Below are 17,875 nucleotides of genomic sequence, written 5' to 3' on the forward strand. Positions count from 1 at the left end.
TTGAGAAACCTGCAGCCCCAAACAGAATAAGAAGTAAGAATAAGGGGGACGTCTGTTAGGGAAACAAACTTACCCAACTTCAGAGGAAATCCGTACCAGTTGCCTATGCTAGTCAATACCTTCCTTTATTCGTAAGTCTGAGTGGACACCAAAGGATAATGAAGAACAACTCTATGAAAATAAAAGAGAAGGATTAAATACACAAATAGAACAATTGACCCAGTAAGATTGAAATCATTCAACTTATAGAAGAGATCTCTAAATTTTTTTCAATTCATATCCCCTGGGAGAAAAAAAAAGAGGACATTGTATCCATAAAATGAGAGCAGCCTGCTATGAAAAAAGAGCAAAGAACATGAAAGTGTTTTGGAAAATGAAAATAACTGTCTAAATTTTCAAAAAATTTAATAAAGTGGGGTGTTTGGCTGGCTCAGTCAGAAGAGCATGTGACTCTTGATATTGGGGTTGTGAGTTCGACCCCCATGTTAGGTGTAGAGATTACTTAAATAAACACAACTTTAAAAAATTTAATGGAGAGACTGGATAACAGAATGGACACAGTTAAAGATTAACTTTTTAATGTGAAAGAATAAGTTAATGAAATATCCCAAGACATAGAGCAAAAAGACAAGAAGATGGAACATATGAAAGAAAGGTAAGAGACATGGAGGAGAGTCCCAGAGGTTCAACATCCATCTAGTAGAAATTTCAGAAAGACACAGCAGAGACTGAATGGGAATGACAATGAAAGGAACAGAAACAGGAAGTGGTTCCTGAGCTGAAAAAACAAAAAAGAATATTTATATTAAAAAGGCCCACCAAGTACCAATCCAGTAAAATGAAACACACACACACACACACACACACACACACACACACACACACTAACACAACAAGGAAGAGCAGGATAGGAAGGAGAAGTGGATGAGTTGGGTCTTGGGATGCTAGGGCAGAAAATCCACCTGACAGTTAGATGTATGCAGTTGAATCCCTGGGTCATGGTCAGGGCTAGAGAGAGACTTGAGAATTATCAATGGAGCTATGAAGAAGAGCAGGGCAGAGGAGAGGAGAGGGTGAAGGAGGGAACCCAGGAAAGAGAGATAGGATGGCTGGAACACTTCTCAGTTCCCAGGGGAGGCTTCCTAGGCACTTCCAGAGACATCGGTCTACCTTATTTTCTATCTGCTGCCAACCTGGGCTTCCCCTCAGAGCATAATTCATTGGCTTGGGGATGGATTTGTGTCTAACAAAGATGAAAATTACCGGGAGGATTGGGACAGCGGCACCACTACTCAAATTAGTCCATTTTCAAGCAGGAATCAAATCTTTATTCTTGCTGAAACAACCTGTCTCCTCACTGAAGCAGCTTGTTCCCAACCACTTAGAAGCAAATAGTACATCTAATGGCAGAAGATAACACACCTAACAGAGAGGAGAGGTAGAGCGTCAGGTCCTCACTCCCTGCTTGGTTTGCTTGAGGGAAGGGGGTGGTGGGTGCTTGTGGCAGCTGCAGGAAGGAGGGAGAAGAGAGAATAAAGGAGGAGCAAAGAGAAGAGAGAAACTGAATACAAAGAGCAGGGTTGAGATTAGGGATGAGATTAGTCTTTATTGTCCCCCCACCCTGCAGCAGGGGGGACCTTATTCCAGCAGGATGCCCACCAAGCCCCTGAGAAGAAAAGGGGGTTAGAAAATGGCAAAGGTTTAAAGAAATCGGATGCTCCTTCTACTTTCTCCCTGGAGTGGGGTGTACTTTGGGACTGGAAGTCCCTCTAGGATTCATGGATGAATTGGCCTTTGAACTTGATGATAATTAATAATGTGCAGATGTCTCTAGATATTTTATTCTCTGCTTCTGTCGTATGTGTGCCATCCAGCAGAAGGGACCTGCATGGGTATATTTCAATGTTTCAATCTTTCTTTCTTTCTTTCTTTCTTTCTTTCTTTCTTTCTTTCTTTCTTCTTTCTTTCTTTCTTTCTTTCTTTCTTTCTTTCTCTCTCTCTCTCTCACACACACATACACACTTCATTTCTTAATGACCATGTTACATTTATCTATTCCTCTTCTTCAGATTCCCCCCACCCCGCCCCTGACCCCAGATAACCAGGATCACCTAATCTCTTCTTCCTTTTGAGGTGTTGCAGAAGGGGTCAAGTAGGACCCCCAGCAGGAAGTTGGCAGGTGGGGAACACAAGGAGTAGCCAGTGGGTAGTTCTCCCTGGTTGAGAGAGGAGCCAGATGTGTCTACCTTGGTGACCAGAGATGCCCTGCACTCTGACAACTCTGGGGGTGGGGTATCCACCCAAACAGCTGCAGACGGTGGGGGTGGTGGTGGTGAGTTGTTCTAGCCCCAGCAGGAGGCCAGCACCCCCACAGACTAGTCTTGTAGATAATAAAGCCCCTCACTATGCTTGCTGTGCTGCGCGGTTGCCATTACTTTGTCATGAGGGTTAGTGACTGTCCGTTAATTCTGGAGAGCTGATTTTTGCCAGTGCTGCACCAACATCTGGGAGCCAGAAAGTGCTGACATGGGGTGGGGGGTGGTGGTTGATCCCCCACCCTGGCGGGGCGCTTAAAGGGTAAGTCAGGGGGGTCACTGGCATGGCTTACTCAGCTCTAAAGAAGTGCCAATTAGCTGAGGTTTTTCTGGATATTGGCTGGGCCTGCCACAGTTGAGGAAAATTATTGTCAGAGGAGCTCATTTTGTTTTTATATAAAAAAAGCTCTCCCCAGGGATGGATCTCTCCCGACTGTCCCCTCTTCCAGTCTTCTTAGGAGAGGGGATCCAGCCAGGCAAGGTCCCTAGGAGGACATGGCTAAGAACTGGGTTCCTGGCTCTTGGCTACTCACAAGGAATGTTGTGAGGGGGGTGCTTTCCTAGAATCTTGTCCTGGAGGCAGGGGCCCTCCCAGCTCTGCCACTCTGTACACACTCATGGCCTTCCGGGAAAATAAAGAAGAGAGGGGGAGCTTAAGGAAACATCAGAAACATAAATGGCTTTTTCAGGTTCTTATTGCTCCTTACCACTCCATTCATAAAATCCAGTTCTTTGCTGAAAGGATATTAACTTAGTCTTAAAACCAGGTTAATGAAGCTGGTATGCTGTGTTCAAGAACTGAGGGATTTGCGGTCTCAAGATGGCCATCAGAGAGCCTCCCAGAACATCAGGAATGTTAGAACTTATCTAGTCCAACCCTCTTTTACAGAAAAGAAAAATGAAGCCTACAGAGGGAAAAGAACTTGCTTGAGTCAGTGGCAGATCTGGGACCAAACATGGGGCTCCCAGACGTCCAATCAAATGCTTTTATTCTGAGATATTTTAACACTCCATTCTCTTATTTTACACCCAATTACCGAGTCCTTACTATCTTCCAGGTGCTATGGGGGAGGGGAAGTGTGCAGGGAGGCAAAGAGATGAAAACAACACAATCCTTGCCTTCAAGGAGCTGTTTCCTTAGATCTGTGATTCTTGGGGGAAAAAACAACGAAAACTGTGAGTCAGACTCTCACCCTATATTATCTTCTATAGGTGATGATGAAAGAGAAGGGGGGAGGGAACCCTTTTGGCTCCTCAAGATTTATAAGTTGGGTTTCACGGACCCCAGGGAGGCCAAAGACAAAGGAAACCATGGCCAGGCTGGGAGAAAGGGGGTAGGGGTAACAACGATCAGATTACTTCCAGCCAGACTGGCTAGTGGATGGAAACGGTGACAGCAACTCATCCTGGTATGATGACCCACAGATGACAAGCCTTCAACCAGGCACATTGTTTCACTGAGTCCAAGGCAGTTCCCTGAGGTGGGCACAACAGCTACCTTATCCCCACTTTAGGGATGAGGAAACTGAGGTTCAGAGAGTTCAGGTAACTGGCCTCAAGCTGATAAATGCCAGCGCTCAGCCAAGAACTCCTAGTCTAGTGCTCTTTCTCTCGGTGGGGGTGGAGAATTTGTGCCGGGTTGAAATGATAGGGACAAAGCAGTGGTCAGCCACAGTGATAGGCCAATCTTCCTCTACGCAGTTTTATTTTGATCACTACATTCTGCCACTCAGAGAACTCTGCTCTGAAGAATTGGAAGCACTTTGCAGGCCTGAATGAGCTCATTCGGCACACTCTTGCCAGAAAGAGGGCAGACTCCAAATGGAGGCTCTGTCTAGGGTGACCAGCATTTGGGCACACAATAGAAAACAAGGCGCAGGTATCTCCACTCTCTGCCCTTATGCACCAAGCAGTATGAGGCAAAACCAGCCTTCTTCCATTAGAGTCAAGGGGGCCACAGGACAAAATGAAGGTATATTCTGGTACCTCCTTCCTTCCCTGGAGAAATGGGTTAGTCAGTCCTAAGGGGCCTGGCCCATTCTCGGCCCAAGGGCCATTACCGGGCAAAGAAATCTTGAAGCGTGGATGAGGGGAAGACCACAGCCACTCCAGTCACCCTGATGAGCAGGCTTGGGGAGGAGAGGGATGCTTAGACAAGCTGGCTCAGATTTCGCTCATGAGCAAAACCATGGTGGGCACTGGGGTACAGGAGTCCGGGATACTCTCCTTACCGTTCTTTGTGGGCAGGGTGTCTAAGAGCTGTCTCAGGTTGGGGTTAAGGCCTGGTGGTGTGGGGTCAGGGTGTCCAGGTGACTACCTGGGCCCCAGTCCCACAGGCTTCTCCCAGCATCCCCAGTCTGTAGGGTGAGGGGTAGGGATAGACTTGGCAGTGATCTCTTGCGGAGCGCAAGGTGCAGTCAGCAGGGAGGAAGATCCCCCATCCCTGAGAGGAGTCCCACTGCACTCCCCAGCTCGATCGGGCCTCGGTGTCTCGCTCTGGGTTCCCGCTGTGCCCCCAGACGGCCCCTTACCTGTCCCGCCGAGGACGGTCCCGCCTCCTCCGCGGGGCTCGGGGGCCCAGCATGGGCCGGTGAACGACGGCGCCCCCGCCTTGCGGCCGCGGTGGAGCTCCCAGGAGGGCGCCTCTGCTCCCGGCCCCGGGTCCCTGCCGCCGCCGCCGCCGCCGCCGCCGCCGCCGCCGCTTCAGCACCGCGGACAGCTCCCGCCCGCCGCCCGGCGCCGCCGCCCGCCCCGCCCGGCGCGGTCCCGGGAGCCCCGCATCCTGGTCCGGCCCCGCCGCCGCCACGCAGCCCTTAGCCCGGCCCGAGGCGGCTCCGCGCCGACTTGGGAGAGCAGAGAGGAGGATTCCCCTCCTCCCTGCCTCCCGCCGCCGCTGCCGCCGCCGCCGCCGCCGCCTCTTTCTCCCCTCCGTCTCCCTTCCACGCTCGGGAATCAGCCCACCAGGCACTCCGGACCCAGCTCCGGGGCGGGGCGGGGCGGGGCGGGGCGGGAAGTCAGGGGAGCCCAAAGGAGGCGGCGGAGCGAGGGGCGCACAGCTGGAAAGGTCTCTCTGATTCCTGGAGCCGAGCTCCCTTTCTCAGTCCTTCTCCTTACCCTACTTCCCCATTCCCCCAGGAGCGATGGGAGGCCCTCGGGTTTCTTGAAGTATTTTGGAGGTCCTAGGTTCCCAAGCTCTGAGTTTTAATATCAACCTAAAGAGAAGAAAAGCAAGCAATCAGAAAGCATTTATTGAGCGCCTACTATATACCAGACACCATGCCAGGTTTTTATGTTTGTAACCAATATAATCTCATTTAATTTTCTTAACAACTCTATGAGGCAATGTAATCCTCCCCTCCCCCTGCCCTTCCCCCTCCATTTTACACAGGAAGACGCTGTGCTCAGAGATTAAATCTCTTGATTGGGAGACAACAGTGCTATGCTGGCAAGGGCACAGGCTTTAAAGACCATGGGCCTAAGGTTTGGTCTTAGTGTCTCATTAACTGTATAACCTTGAGCGAGTTAACCTCTCAAAGACTTGGGTTTCTCATCTGCAAAATGGGGGAGCTGTATCCACTTCATAGGGGTCATATGAGGACAAAGTGAGATGACAGATGTGACATATTGGTCTCAAATAGGCCCTCAGTGGGTACACATTCTCCTCAGTTCTCCCAGAGGGAGATCTGAGATCTGAGCCCAGGGCTTCAGTCTGCTTTGTCTCCCCTACTGTGCTGCTCTTTATCTGTCCCCCTGCATCCTGCCTCCTGGTTTCCTTTCCTTTTTTTTTTTTTTTTTTTTTTTAAATCATGGGGGATACCCTCATCTTCAGGATTACAAGTAGATGGGGCTATTTTTCAAGTTCCATACCAGGTCTTGAGTCTCACCACAGTACCAGGGGCTTGGGAGGGGAGAGTGGTCCCATTTTCTGAAGGCAAATAGGGGCAAAGTAAACCCCAGAGCAGAATGAAGCAGGGGCTGGGGGTGGAAGGAGGCCTTGGGGACCAGGCTCTGGCAGTGGGAGTCCTCTCTCCTCCCATCCAAGGGTGTCATAGCACACTGAATAGTGAGCTCCAGGAACCCCTTACTCCCACATAACATGAAGCATCTGGGGAAGTTCACTTTAGTCCCCAGCATGCACTGTAGGAGCCAGGAGCTCTTGTCATGGAGTTTGGGTCTCCTCCTTTCCACTGGACAGAAAACTCCCCAAGCCTTGTGCGGTGTCTGGGCTGGGCTGATGATATTGGTGTTTAACCTATTGGGTGCTAAATATATTCTTGTTCTTCTCGCCCCTGCCCCATTAGAGTGGAGGCCCTGAGGCTAGGAAGGTTCTTGGACCACTCATCTGGAGCCTGTAGAGCACCTGCAGAGGCATTTCTCCCTTCCTTACCCCCCCCCCCACACACCCAAGACCCTGTCCCTTAAGTCTATGCACCCTCTTGCACCTTTGCTCCCCCGTGGCCTTCCTCTCACAGGGTCTCATGGCCTTCTACTTGGCCTTGGCTCCCCTCTGCTCCTTCCCTCCCTACCCTGGCTTTGCTCCATGCCTGGGCTGCATACCGAATTACTAATCAAAAGGATAATAAAAAAACCAGTGAAGCAAAAGCTGCATATAAATTGCAAATACTAATGTTGATAATTATATGCTGTTGCCTGGAGGGAAAACTTGTGGAGTGGCCCCTGATGTTGTGTCAAGGACCCTGGCCTGGGCACCGAAAGACCTGGGTTTCAGACTGGTTTTCGTCCTGAATTGGCACAGCCTAATCTCCATGGACTTTTGCTTCCTCAGGATTCTGAGCCTCCTCATCAGCTTTGAAGACACTGTAGGGGCAATCAGCACCATGCGAAATTGTGACAGAGAACACAGGCTGATGCAGTGGTAAGTGTTTCTTTGAGGGAATTTCCCTCACAAGATCTAGGGGGTGGCTCAGGAACTGTAGACTCTACAACTATGCAAAATTTCCATTCCATGTTCCTCTCCCTTTTCTTCCCCTCTCTTTTCTCCATCAGGCATGTCCTGCTATGTAATGAAGGTCTGCTTCCCTGCTAGACCCTGAGAATAGAGGTATAAGCCATAGTCTGGGTCCTTGGAGCTGCCACGAAGGGTGATGAAGTAGATAAACACGTTAACCAGCCATTCCAAAACATTGAAATAAATGTTATCATAGGGTAATCGAAAAGGACACAGAGAAGGAAACAACTAGCCTTGCCTGAAGAAGTACCAGCAGGCTTCCTGGAGGAGGTGACATTTGAGCTGAGTTTCATTAAACAATGAGACATTCACCAGGAAGGCCAGGAGAGGAGGACATTTTGGTAAGAAAGGCTGGAGAGAAGAGATGAGGCTGGAGGACTGGTGAGGAAACTACAGCAGAGTCCAGGAAAAAAGACAGTGAGAACATGAATAAGGCAGAGTCAGAGGGATGGGGAACACAGGATGGGTTTGAGACACTTCTGGGGAGAACAGAGAGGAGAGATTGGTTGTGAGGAAAGGGAAGAGACATCAAGGGTAAAACTGGGGCCTCCTGTTTCTGGGTATCTGATGCTATCTAAGTTGGGCGTTGGGAGGGGAGCACACTTTGATTACCCGGGTACTGCTGCTGACTGCCATAAACTCCTCAGTTTCTAGGCCTTTACACTTTCAATTTTATTCTCCCTTTAGTTCCTAGACATTTTCCTTTTTTTAGTTTTTATTTTTCTTTTTTAAAAAATGTTTATTTTTGAGAGAGAGAGAGAGTGTGCATTTCCATGAGGGAGGGGCAGAGAGAGAGGGAGACTGAATATCCAAAGTGGTCTCTGTGCTGACAGCAGACAGCCCCATGTGGGGCTCGAACTCATGAACTGTGAGATCATGACCTGAGCTAAAGTTGGACGCTTAACCAATTGAGCCACCCAGGCGCCCCTCTAGGAAATTTTCTTAAGCCAAAAAAATCTCCCATTTTACCTTGATTGTCTTAGTAGAAAAGGGAATGGCCCAGGCTTGGGCTGGGAGAGCTCAGTGGACAGAAAAACCCTGGAAGTCTTCCTGGAGGAGGTAGCAGGTATCCTAGCTGGAACTAAAGCAAGGTCTATAGAGAAGGGAAGGAGTAAGGCATTGGGTGAAAGCTTGGGAGGAAATGCCTTCATGTCCTGTTCTGCACCCACCTCTGATATCCTCCAAGCAGAATCCAACACAGTGGACTCTGTTTATGTTGGTATTAGCTCTGGTTGCTAATTTCTTTCCACCTGGGGATTTCTCTTCATAAGCTCTTTTATGCACAAACTCTTAGCTCTTTATACAAGAGGTTGATTTGCTTGCAGAATTCCCTAGGGAATGTAAATCAGCACGAAGTGTGGGGAGATCTTCTTTACTCGCTACATCAATAGACCACACAGTAGAAGAGACTCTCCCCATAAAAGAGAAGGCGGGTCTCACTCCCAGCCCAGTGGGCTCAGTACCTCTGAGTCAAACTCGTGGTCAAGGCCACATAGCTGGGACCTACAAAGCCCTAGGTAATGGGGTGGGAGGGAAGCAGACTGGTATAGAATGCAAGGTCAAGTGGGCCTTTGGGCTGTCCATCAGCCAAATCCTACCCCCGTGGACATGGCTCCAGAATGACATGGCTCCAAGAAGGGGTTCATTTCTGGGTATAAGTAGGTAATGGGAATAAATTCTTGACTCTGTACTGGAGAGAACCCTGGAGATCCTCACTGCTTCTGAGTCAGGCTCTTTGGTTAGAGGCAGACCCCCACCCCTCCAACAATGAGGTCTGTAGTAGTCTGTCTCTTAAACTTTGGGCGGCTTTGGAAGTACCGCAACTACCCACTTCTCTCCATAGGGGATTGCAAAACTTCAGATGAGGCAATTTCTTTAGCAGCACACCGATTCATGCAGGGAAAGAAGCCAGGAGAGTTCTCAGCGCCAGTCCTGCCCAACTTCTTGCTCTCCTACGGAGCATAGGTTCACTCAAGCCTGGGAACGGGCATGGCCGTTCCTGCCGTTTTGAGACCCAAAGCCAGAGCATGAGGAGGCGGAATAAGGCAACCACAGACTGCACAGCTCAGAACTCCATCAACGTTAACTCTGGCATCCACAGGCTGCCTTGGGGGCATGTGAGCGCTTGCTCACTGGCAGAGGAACCTGCGCTGCTGGCACTTTCCCACTTTCCCAGAGCAGGATGTGTGACTGCATATGTGTGAGGGGTGGGGGAGGGGCTGGGGGGGTGAGATTTATCAGCAGGTGGCAACTCCACCAGGTCTTTCCTCCGATGCAATAATGAAAATGAAAACGAATGGAAGACCAAGAATGCTTTATATCTGCCTTCCTCTACACTTTTTGAAGCATTTGTTCAGCTCTTATCTCACTTGACTCTCATAAATGTGTCTCCTTCCCAGGCAACAGATGAGGAAAAGGAGTCCCAGAGAAGTTAAGTAACTTCCAACTCGGGGAAAAAAAGTCAGAGATCAGCCAAATGAAAAAAAAAGGAAACTGATGCATGATTCTGCCTTTTTTCTGCGCTTGAAGCTACAGCCAGCCAGGTGAGGTCTGCAAGGGGAGGCCTTCTTTGCCTTCACCTTGAACTGAGACCGCAAGGAGTGGGTCCCAAATTCTCATGAGGCCCTGCCCTGGAGCCCTCTGAAGAGCTATGGTCCAAGACCTAGGGCAGGTCCCATTTTTGAGAGAGGGTGGTGGTAGTGGTGTGTGTGTAGGTTGGTATATACTTGCTCCAGGGGTAACTTTCTTTCTCTTTAAGCTTATTCACTTATTTGTGTTACTTAAATAAGCCCCACCCAATGTGGGGTTTGAACTCATGACCTCGAGATCGAGATCGAGAGTTGCATTCTCCTCCAACTGAGCTAGCCAGGCGCCTCGACCCCAGGGGTAACTTTCTGAGCCAGGAAAGGAAAGACTTTTCTCCCTCTGTGTGTAGGAAGGCACTTTCCTACAGAAGCTGGAGTACTTTTTATATTCTTCAGCTCAGGATAAGTAGGAGAGAGAGACCCATTCCGGATGCCTACTCTGTGTCAAACGCGTACCTTTTAATCCTCAAAACAATTCAATTAGGTTGTTTTTAATCGAGGCCCGTGGAAGTTAAGTTAATGTGCCAGATGCATACATCCAGCAGATACAGGCAAGATTTGAAGCCAGGTCTGTCTGATGCCAAACTGAGCACTCTCTACTCTCTTCCCCAGCAACCCTGCTCGCTCCCATCATTGTCCAAGGGATTGGGACATTTCATGAGGGAGCAGAAAAAGAAACCTGAGGAAATAACCTCAAAGTGTAAAAAGAGCCTCTCTGAATGTCCCTTTCCCCTCCAGTGGAATGGGAATGGCGCAGGGCCCTGAATTCTCTGCTGGGTCAGGAGCCTATACTTGCCAAACTCTAAGGCTGAGAATTTTCCTGTGCTTTCTTTGTTTATTTCCCTTTTGTTCTCCCTTAATTTTTCTGATGTTCCTTTTGAAAGTCATGGCCTGACTCAGCTGGTTAAGGGGACCCAAGAGTGAATGGGTGGGGGAGGAAGGAGCAGTGGCAATGTAGCCTTAGGGGCCGGCAGGGTGTGCCAGCAGAAAGGAAAATGACAAATTGGGGGGAGGGGACGTGAAACACTCAGCTTGCTGTTTTTCTCTTCCAGAACACCCCTCCCAAGATCTCTTCTTTTCTCCTGCCCTGGAAGTTGTGTGTGTGTGTGTGTGTGTGTGTGTGTGTGTGTGTGAAAGGGACAAGAGATAGGTCCTCAAAGGCCAAGTTATTTGCAGTTACCAGCTTCTTGATCCCTGGTCCCCCACAGTCTCAGTACGCTTGGGGCATCCACATAAGGCCCTGCCTCACAGTGAGCCCACATTTGGTTTCACTGCAGCCTGTGCCCCATCTGTCACGCACATCTCGATATTCAATCCTCTCCCTTCAGCTCCCAAGCCTGTTATTCCAGCACAGACCTTGGGTACTGACTCCATCAAACTGGCAGGGCTCTGCTGTGTCAATGAGAATGTTAAGAGTGATGACGGTGAAGGCACACTGCGCCAGGTTGGGCACTGGAGAGCTAGCAAGAGGGTAGTACGATAGATGACAGAAAGAGAGCTGGACGGGCAGATGGATGGTACACCAATAATAGATTATCTAAGTGCCTACCATGTGCCAGGAACTGGGCTAAGAGCTTTATGTGCATTATCTCAATGACCATCTAATAAATATGTGAAAGGGGCATTCACTCCACAATATAATTCAGATTTATTCTCAAATAATTTAATAAGTGCCAGGCATCGTGCAAGGTGCTTTCTACAGTCGTAATGCTAATCCATTTCTTCGGCATTAAGAGAACGATTACTGCAGGGATTCCTAGCACTCGCCTGAAGAGGTATTGTAGAGGGGCTAGTAGAAAGAGTGTGAGCCTTGGCATCGGTCAGGCTGGAGTTCAAATCAGGATAGGTTTGTCAATACAGGTTTGTTCTTGTTTTGGAAAGCAATTTGGCACTATGTATCAAGGGCCAAAGTAAATCCACTACTGGTAATCTGTCTTAAGGCATACTAACAGGTAAATATTTACTGAGTAATTACTATATGCCAAGAACTGTTCTAACTGCTTTAGATGAATCATCTTATTTAATTCTAACAGCAAACCCAGGAGGAAGGTACTATTGTCATCCCTACTGTACAGAAGCGAAAACCAAGGCACATAACTTACCCAACCCTTGTAAGGGTAAAGCCCAGATTTCAATCAAGACAACCACTCATCAACCCTACACCATGCTGACTGTATAAGCTTTGCACATAAAACTGCCCCTTACAGTATAATTATCATTATAGGAAATTTGGAACTCCTGTAAATGTCCAAAAAAACTGGGCAAAGAGAAAGCAAATTTAACTAATGTCTTTAAAGGGTTTATAATACCATGAGGGAAATGCTTATGTTATAATACGAAGTAGAAAAAAGCAGGCTACAAAATTATACATGCAATATAACCACAAGTATGCAGAAAAGCCCAGAAAAACATCCTAGCATGGATTAAAGTAAGATCTGCTAAGGGTTATCTCTGGAGAGAGGCAACCATGGTTCTTTTAAATATTTCTCTTTTTTTCCTGTACTTTCTAAATTCTCTGCAATATACATGCATTACCTTAAAATTATTTTAAAACTTACATAAAAACAAGTATTTGCTGAATAAATGATTGGTCTGTTGGGTGCCTTTCGAGGACTCATCTCTTTTAATCTCAGCACTGGCAGCAGGAACAATGGTGGGGTTGGGGGGTGACCTCTACCCCTGGCCTGCACAGTGTGAGAATTATAGTAAATGAGGTCACATTTCTAAAGGGTTATGTTCCCCTTACAGCTGGGTGGACTGAAGCCCTAGTGATCCTCATCAAAAAAGGAAGGCAAAGAAGAGAACAGCAGGAAGAATGCATGGAGTATGAGACACAATGGCAGCGGAGAAGGAGGACGTGGGGGAGACAGCTTGGGGGCAAAAGGGGAAGAGATAAAAGAAAGCAGGAGCCCAGAGAAGGATTGGGGAGCCGTGAGGGCTGAAAAAGCCTAGGGGGGCAGACTGACAGACAGACAGACACAGACACACATATACACACACAACACAGCAACCTGGTAAGAGATATAAATTCTCTTGACCCACCAATGTTCCTGCTGAACTGCAATGGATTGCCCCAGTGTTACAGAAACCGTTTTCTACAGTGAAATGATGCTTCCATTTAGGGGAAGCCTTTTCCTGGGCTTGCAACTTGAATCTCTTCTAGCTGCCTGGCTACTCCCCAGTCCTCAAGGCCCTCGCCAAGAAGGACCTATATGCACTGTAGCCATTGCAATTTGCCAGGGACAATTAGACCTATCCCTGCTGCAACCATTCAATCAATGTTGGGAGCTTTGGTACCGGTGGATAGGAATCATGACATAAACACAGCATTAGCACCCAGAACACAGTTTGCAAAGGCTGCCTAAGGCTTCTAGTTTGTAAATTAAGGTACTAAAGAACAGAACAAAAACCATGGGGCAATGTGAGATCTGTGATGGTCACCTGAGGAAAGGCCCAGAGAGAGAAAAGAGCTGACCAAGGCCAAAAGCTGGCTGGCGGGGGAGACTGGGCTTTCTGATTCTTACCCAGTAGCCCAGTCCTTTATGAGTTATAGTTTTTGTCTGTTTTCAAAGGGCTTGTTGTGACCTTACCCTTCATTTACCTTTATAATATGTCCCTGAGGTAGGTAGGGAGCCAGCTCTTGTTTTGTGGGTAGAAAATGTCCAGCTCAGAGAGGCCATGGAATTATCCCAGTATCAGTGGGCTGATGGATGATGTGCTGGGGCTCAGACTAAATCTCAAGAACATGAGTGCTGGGCCACACACTTTCCTGAGGAACTTTCAGCCATGGGAAGTCAGGAGCAACTTTAGTTTCAGCAGTTTTCTGGCGTCCTCAGGCCAAAATTCCTCCTTGGGGTGGCCTCTGAAGTATTAGAGGTGGAGTGAGCGTGTCCCAGTTTCCGCTGTGATATTCCGTTTCTACCATGACATCATCTGCATGGCTATAGTTCTGATGTGAGGCCTTAAGCCCATTATCGCTGACAACCACTGGTCAAGCACTAACTATATACAGGGAACAGAGCAGGTTCTGGGGATACACAGAGATATAAGACATGGCCCTGGTTATCAGAGACAAGATTATTTTAGCTTTGGAATAAGGCCAAATACGTACAAATGCAACAAGATGACAAATCTGAGGTCTCTCACGGTGGCCTGTCTTCACACGTACTGTTTTGTTTCTTTGAAATCCCCTACCGCACCCACCCGCACAACTCAGGTGTTTTCCTCCTTGGGCATCTTTTCCTCTACTCCTCAGCCTGGATTGGATTCCCCTCTACTGGCTTCCTATAATATCCTGTATGTCCCTCTACTGCAGCACCTAACATACCAACCATACTTTTAAATCTTACCTGCCTCGGGGCGCCTGGGTGGCTCGGTCGGTTAAGCAGCCGACTTCGGCTCAGGTCATGATCTCGCGGTCCGTGAGTTCGAGCCCCGTGTCGGGCTCTGTGCTGACAGCTCAGAGCCTGGAGCCTCTTTCAGATTCTGTGTCTCCCTCTCTCTGACCCTCCCCCATTCATGCTCTGTCTCTCTCTGTCTCAAAAATAAATACACGTTAAAAAAAAAATTAAAAAAAAAATCTTACCTGCTTCTCACTCCCATCTCTAACTCTAAGCTTTGGGGAAGAGGATGGAGTGTATTTCCATCCCTGTTCCTAGTTTGTGTCTGACACAAGCCAACACTTAATAAATATGTGCTGAATAAAGAAAAGCGACCATTCTGCTTCTGCTGCCTCCAGCAGATAAGCTCTAAGGTCCCTTGCAGCTCTACCATAGTGTGACTTTATGTCACCATTTGAGGCATTGTTTTTTAGTCACAGTGGTCTCAATTTCATTGAGGCTAGATATGACCTCATTTAGCAGTAATGGAAGCCACCTCACTGCTCCCCTCCCTTTCTCCCAAAGGACCTAACGATAATCTGAGCATGAGTAACAATGGGAACATGTGGCTTATTCACTTCCTTTTTATTAGAATTATGGGACCTGGCAAAGTCCACTGGGAACTTTCTGTCCACTCCTAGCAAAGTCTCTGCCTAGTTACCTAGTTGCTGGGCAGGTAAGGTTGGGAAAATCCGGTGGCTAGGCAACACAGAACACTCAGGAAAGGAAAACAGCCAGAAATATTTGCAGACTAGAAAGGCAAGGAAAACTTGATGGAAACAAACATTCAAAGTACCTGCCAGGCTTTTAATAATGTCAAAGGAAAAGAGCCTGGAACCAGCTGGAGGAAAAAGATAAGAAACACATTTATTTTCTCTGCCCAGACCATATCAACTGTCCCCCAACCCCATACCTTGTTTTACTGTTAGAAAAAAATGGCCACATTTCTCAGGCGAGCTGCATTGTGCCAATCTCTCTCTATACGTAGGAAAACCGAGTCTAAGAGGTTAGCAAATTTATTTGGCAGCAACATTGGGATGTGCCGCTGTCCATGGTTCTGAGTCCCCCCTGGGGCCCTGAGGCATCTGAGTCTTAGCCAGGTTCTTCTGCCCCCACAGATGACCCAGCTAATGAATGACAGGAAGAAGCTGGGCTGTGGACAAAGAAGACTTGAGAGCTTGTTTGGAAATGCAGATCTACAATGTATTATCTGAAATCCCTGGGGTCAGATGTTTTTCAGAATTCTGAATTTTTCATGTTTTTAACAAGGTAATATAATGTTTATTGAATATTATGTAAAATCCTTAGTGAAGTCCAGGGCAGCACCACATAATCAAACGCGTCGATATTTCCTCAGAAAAATGTGTGACTAGTCATCCCAAATATGATCAATAAAGACATTAAGTACCCTCATGGCAGTTCAGGGTCTTCCTCCAAATGAGTTCATTTGCATTAGTCTTGTGAGAAAACTTCTGGTCCTAAAGTGTTTTGGATCCCAAATTTTGGCTAAGGGATTGCAGTCCCACAGTAGTGCCAGCCCGTGGATTCTAACCTCGGGTCAAATAGACCTGCCAAAATTCCTATGGTTGATCAAACTTTCTAAGCTTGTAAATTTCCTGACTGGGGGTTGCAGGCAGGGGATGGATGAAGAATGAAACTAAACCAAAGAAAATCAGCTTGACCCATCTAGTCCTCAGACCTCCCCACCCCCAAAGATGCACAAGTATAATTTTCTCTTTAGGACAAATAGCTGATAACTCTGAAAGTATATAGCTGGATATCCTGGAAACCCCATAGATGGCACACAGATTGAGGGGTGGGGGAAGAGGCCATTAGCCTTTTTTTTCTACCCACAAGCCTGACTACCCCTTGATTCTGGGCAAGCTCACATCTCCTATCACGTAAGCATGAGCATAGTTGGCATGACTGTGACGGGGGAAGAATATTTTGTCGTCAGTACATAATGATGATTATTAGTCTTGTGGACTGTCTACTAGCTGCTAAGCTCTGTACTAACTGCTTGATATGCATTATCTCTCCTCTCCTTACCCTGTCCTGTGGAGACAGGATTTTCTCCATTTCACAGATGAGGAAACTGGGGCTCATAAAGGTTAAATAGCCCCCCCTAAAATCATTAGCTGGTAAATGGTGGAATCAAGGATTTTAACCCTGACTAAATTCTACTATGACTGCATTACTTTACCTCTTTTACTTTGTCTTCATTGTCATAGGCGTTGGTTTGAGTGTGAACAAGGGGATTAAATTGCTGCTAGTATTGAATCAGTTCAGCTTGTGGTAGGGTTTTTTTTTTTTTTTTTAAGTTTGGTTATTTATTTTTGAGAGAGGGAGAGCACGAGCTGGGTAGGGACAGAGAGAGAAAGAGGGAGAGAGAGAGAATCCCAAGCAGGCTCTGCACCATCAGCACAGCGCCCGATGGGGGATCAAACCCATGAACCTTGAAATCATAATCTGAGCCAAAATCAGGAGTCAGACACTTAACAAACTGAGCCAGCCAGGCACCCCAGTTTGTGGTAGGATTTTAGTTAACTGTCCTGTGAAATGACTTATATTTACATTAATAGTATGGTTCAAGTTTTTAAAAATTTTACAAATAATAATTGTTCTTGGAGTGGGGGAGTGAAGTATAAAAGGCTGCTTTTGGCTATGTTCTCCCCAGGCCCACTCCCAAGAAATTATGGTTTGCTGTGTATCCTTCCAGAAGTATATATGTACTTTTTAGTACATAGGAGATCATACATAGGCCACCATGGCTTTTTTTTCCTGCCTTAATAATATATCTTTCCAGGGGTGCCTGCTGGTTCAGTCAGTAGAGTGTGCAAGTCTTAATCTCCAGGTTGTGAGTTTGAGCCCTATGTTGGGTGTGGAGGTTACTTAAAAAAATAAATTAAAAAAATATATCTTTCTATATCTGAACATACAGAGTATCTCATGTTTATTGTTATTAAACTAGTCCCCCCTCCTCCAGAGTGCCCTCCTCATACATGCTGTTTCTTTTTTTTTTAAATATTTTATTTTTTAAAGTAATCTTTACACCCAACATGGGGCTTGAATTCACAACCTCAAGATCAAGAGTTACACGCTCTACTGACTGAGCCAGCCAGGTGCCCCTTATTAAACTAGTTTTATTTTTTTTAATTTTTAAAAATGTTTTTATTTATTTTTAGAGAGAGACAGAGTATGAGCAGGGGAGGGGCACAGATAGAGGGAGACACAGAATCTGAAGCAGGCTCCAGGCTCTGAGCTGTCAGCCCAGAGCCCGACGTGGGACTCGAACTCACGAACTGTGAGATCATGACCTGAGCTGAGGTCGGACGCTTAACTGACTGAGCCACCCAGGCACTCCATTAAACTAGTTTTAAAAATGAAATGATAAATATACTAGGCAAATAGTAGTGAAAGGAATGAATTTCCAATTACTAGACTAATACAAGTATGCATGACTGCTTGTTTTTGAGGGAGCTTAGTATAGTGGTTAAGAGCCTAGACCTAGAGCATTTTGGATTCAAGTTCCCACTCTGTCCTCATAAACTCTGCAACTCGATAAGTTACTCAATCTCAATTACTCAAGCCTCAATTTTTTAAATCTGTAGAGTGGGTTTAATCATG

The 17,875-nt window shown here is 47.1% G+C and overlaps 1 protein-coding gene across 2 annotated transcripts in view; it reads right to left on the minus strand.

The window, feature by feature from the left end:
• The window catches only part of SYNDIG1L (synapse differentiation inducing 1 like), a 45,046-nt gene that overhangs the window by 13,297 nt on the left and 13,874 nt on the right, over positions 1-17,875 (minus strand). For both annotated transcript variants that reach the window (XM_032593412.1, XM_032593413.1), the window contains exon 3: positions 74-171. The gene's annotated coding sequence lies outside the window, so the exon portion shown is untranslated. The remainder of the gene's footprint in view (positions 1-73; positions 172-17,875) is intronic.

This window comes from Lynx canadensis, chromosome B3 (genome assembly GCF_007474595.2).
Source record: "Lynx canadensis isolate LIC74 chromosome B3, mLynCan4.pri.v2, whole genome shotgun sequence".
NCBI classification, from domain to species: Eukaryota; Metazoa; Chordata; class Mammalia; order Carnivora; family Felidae; genus Lynx; species Lynx canadensis.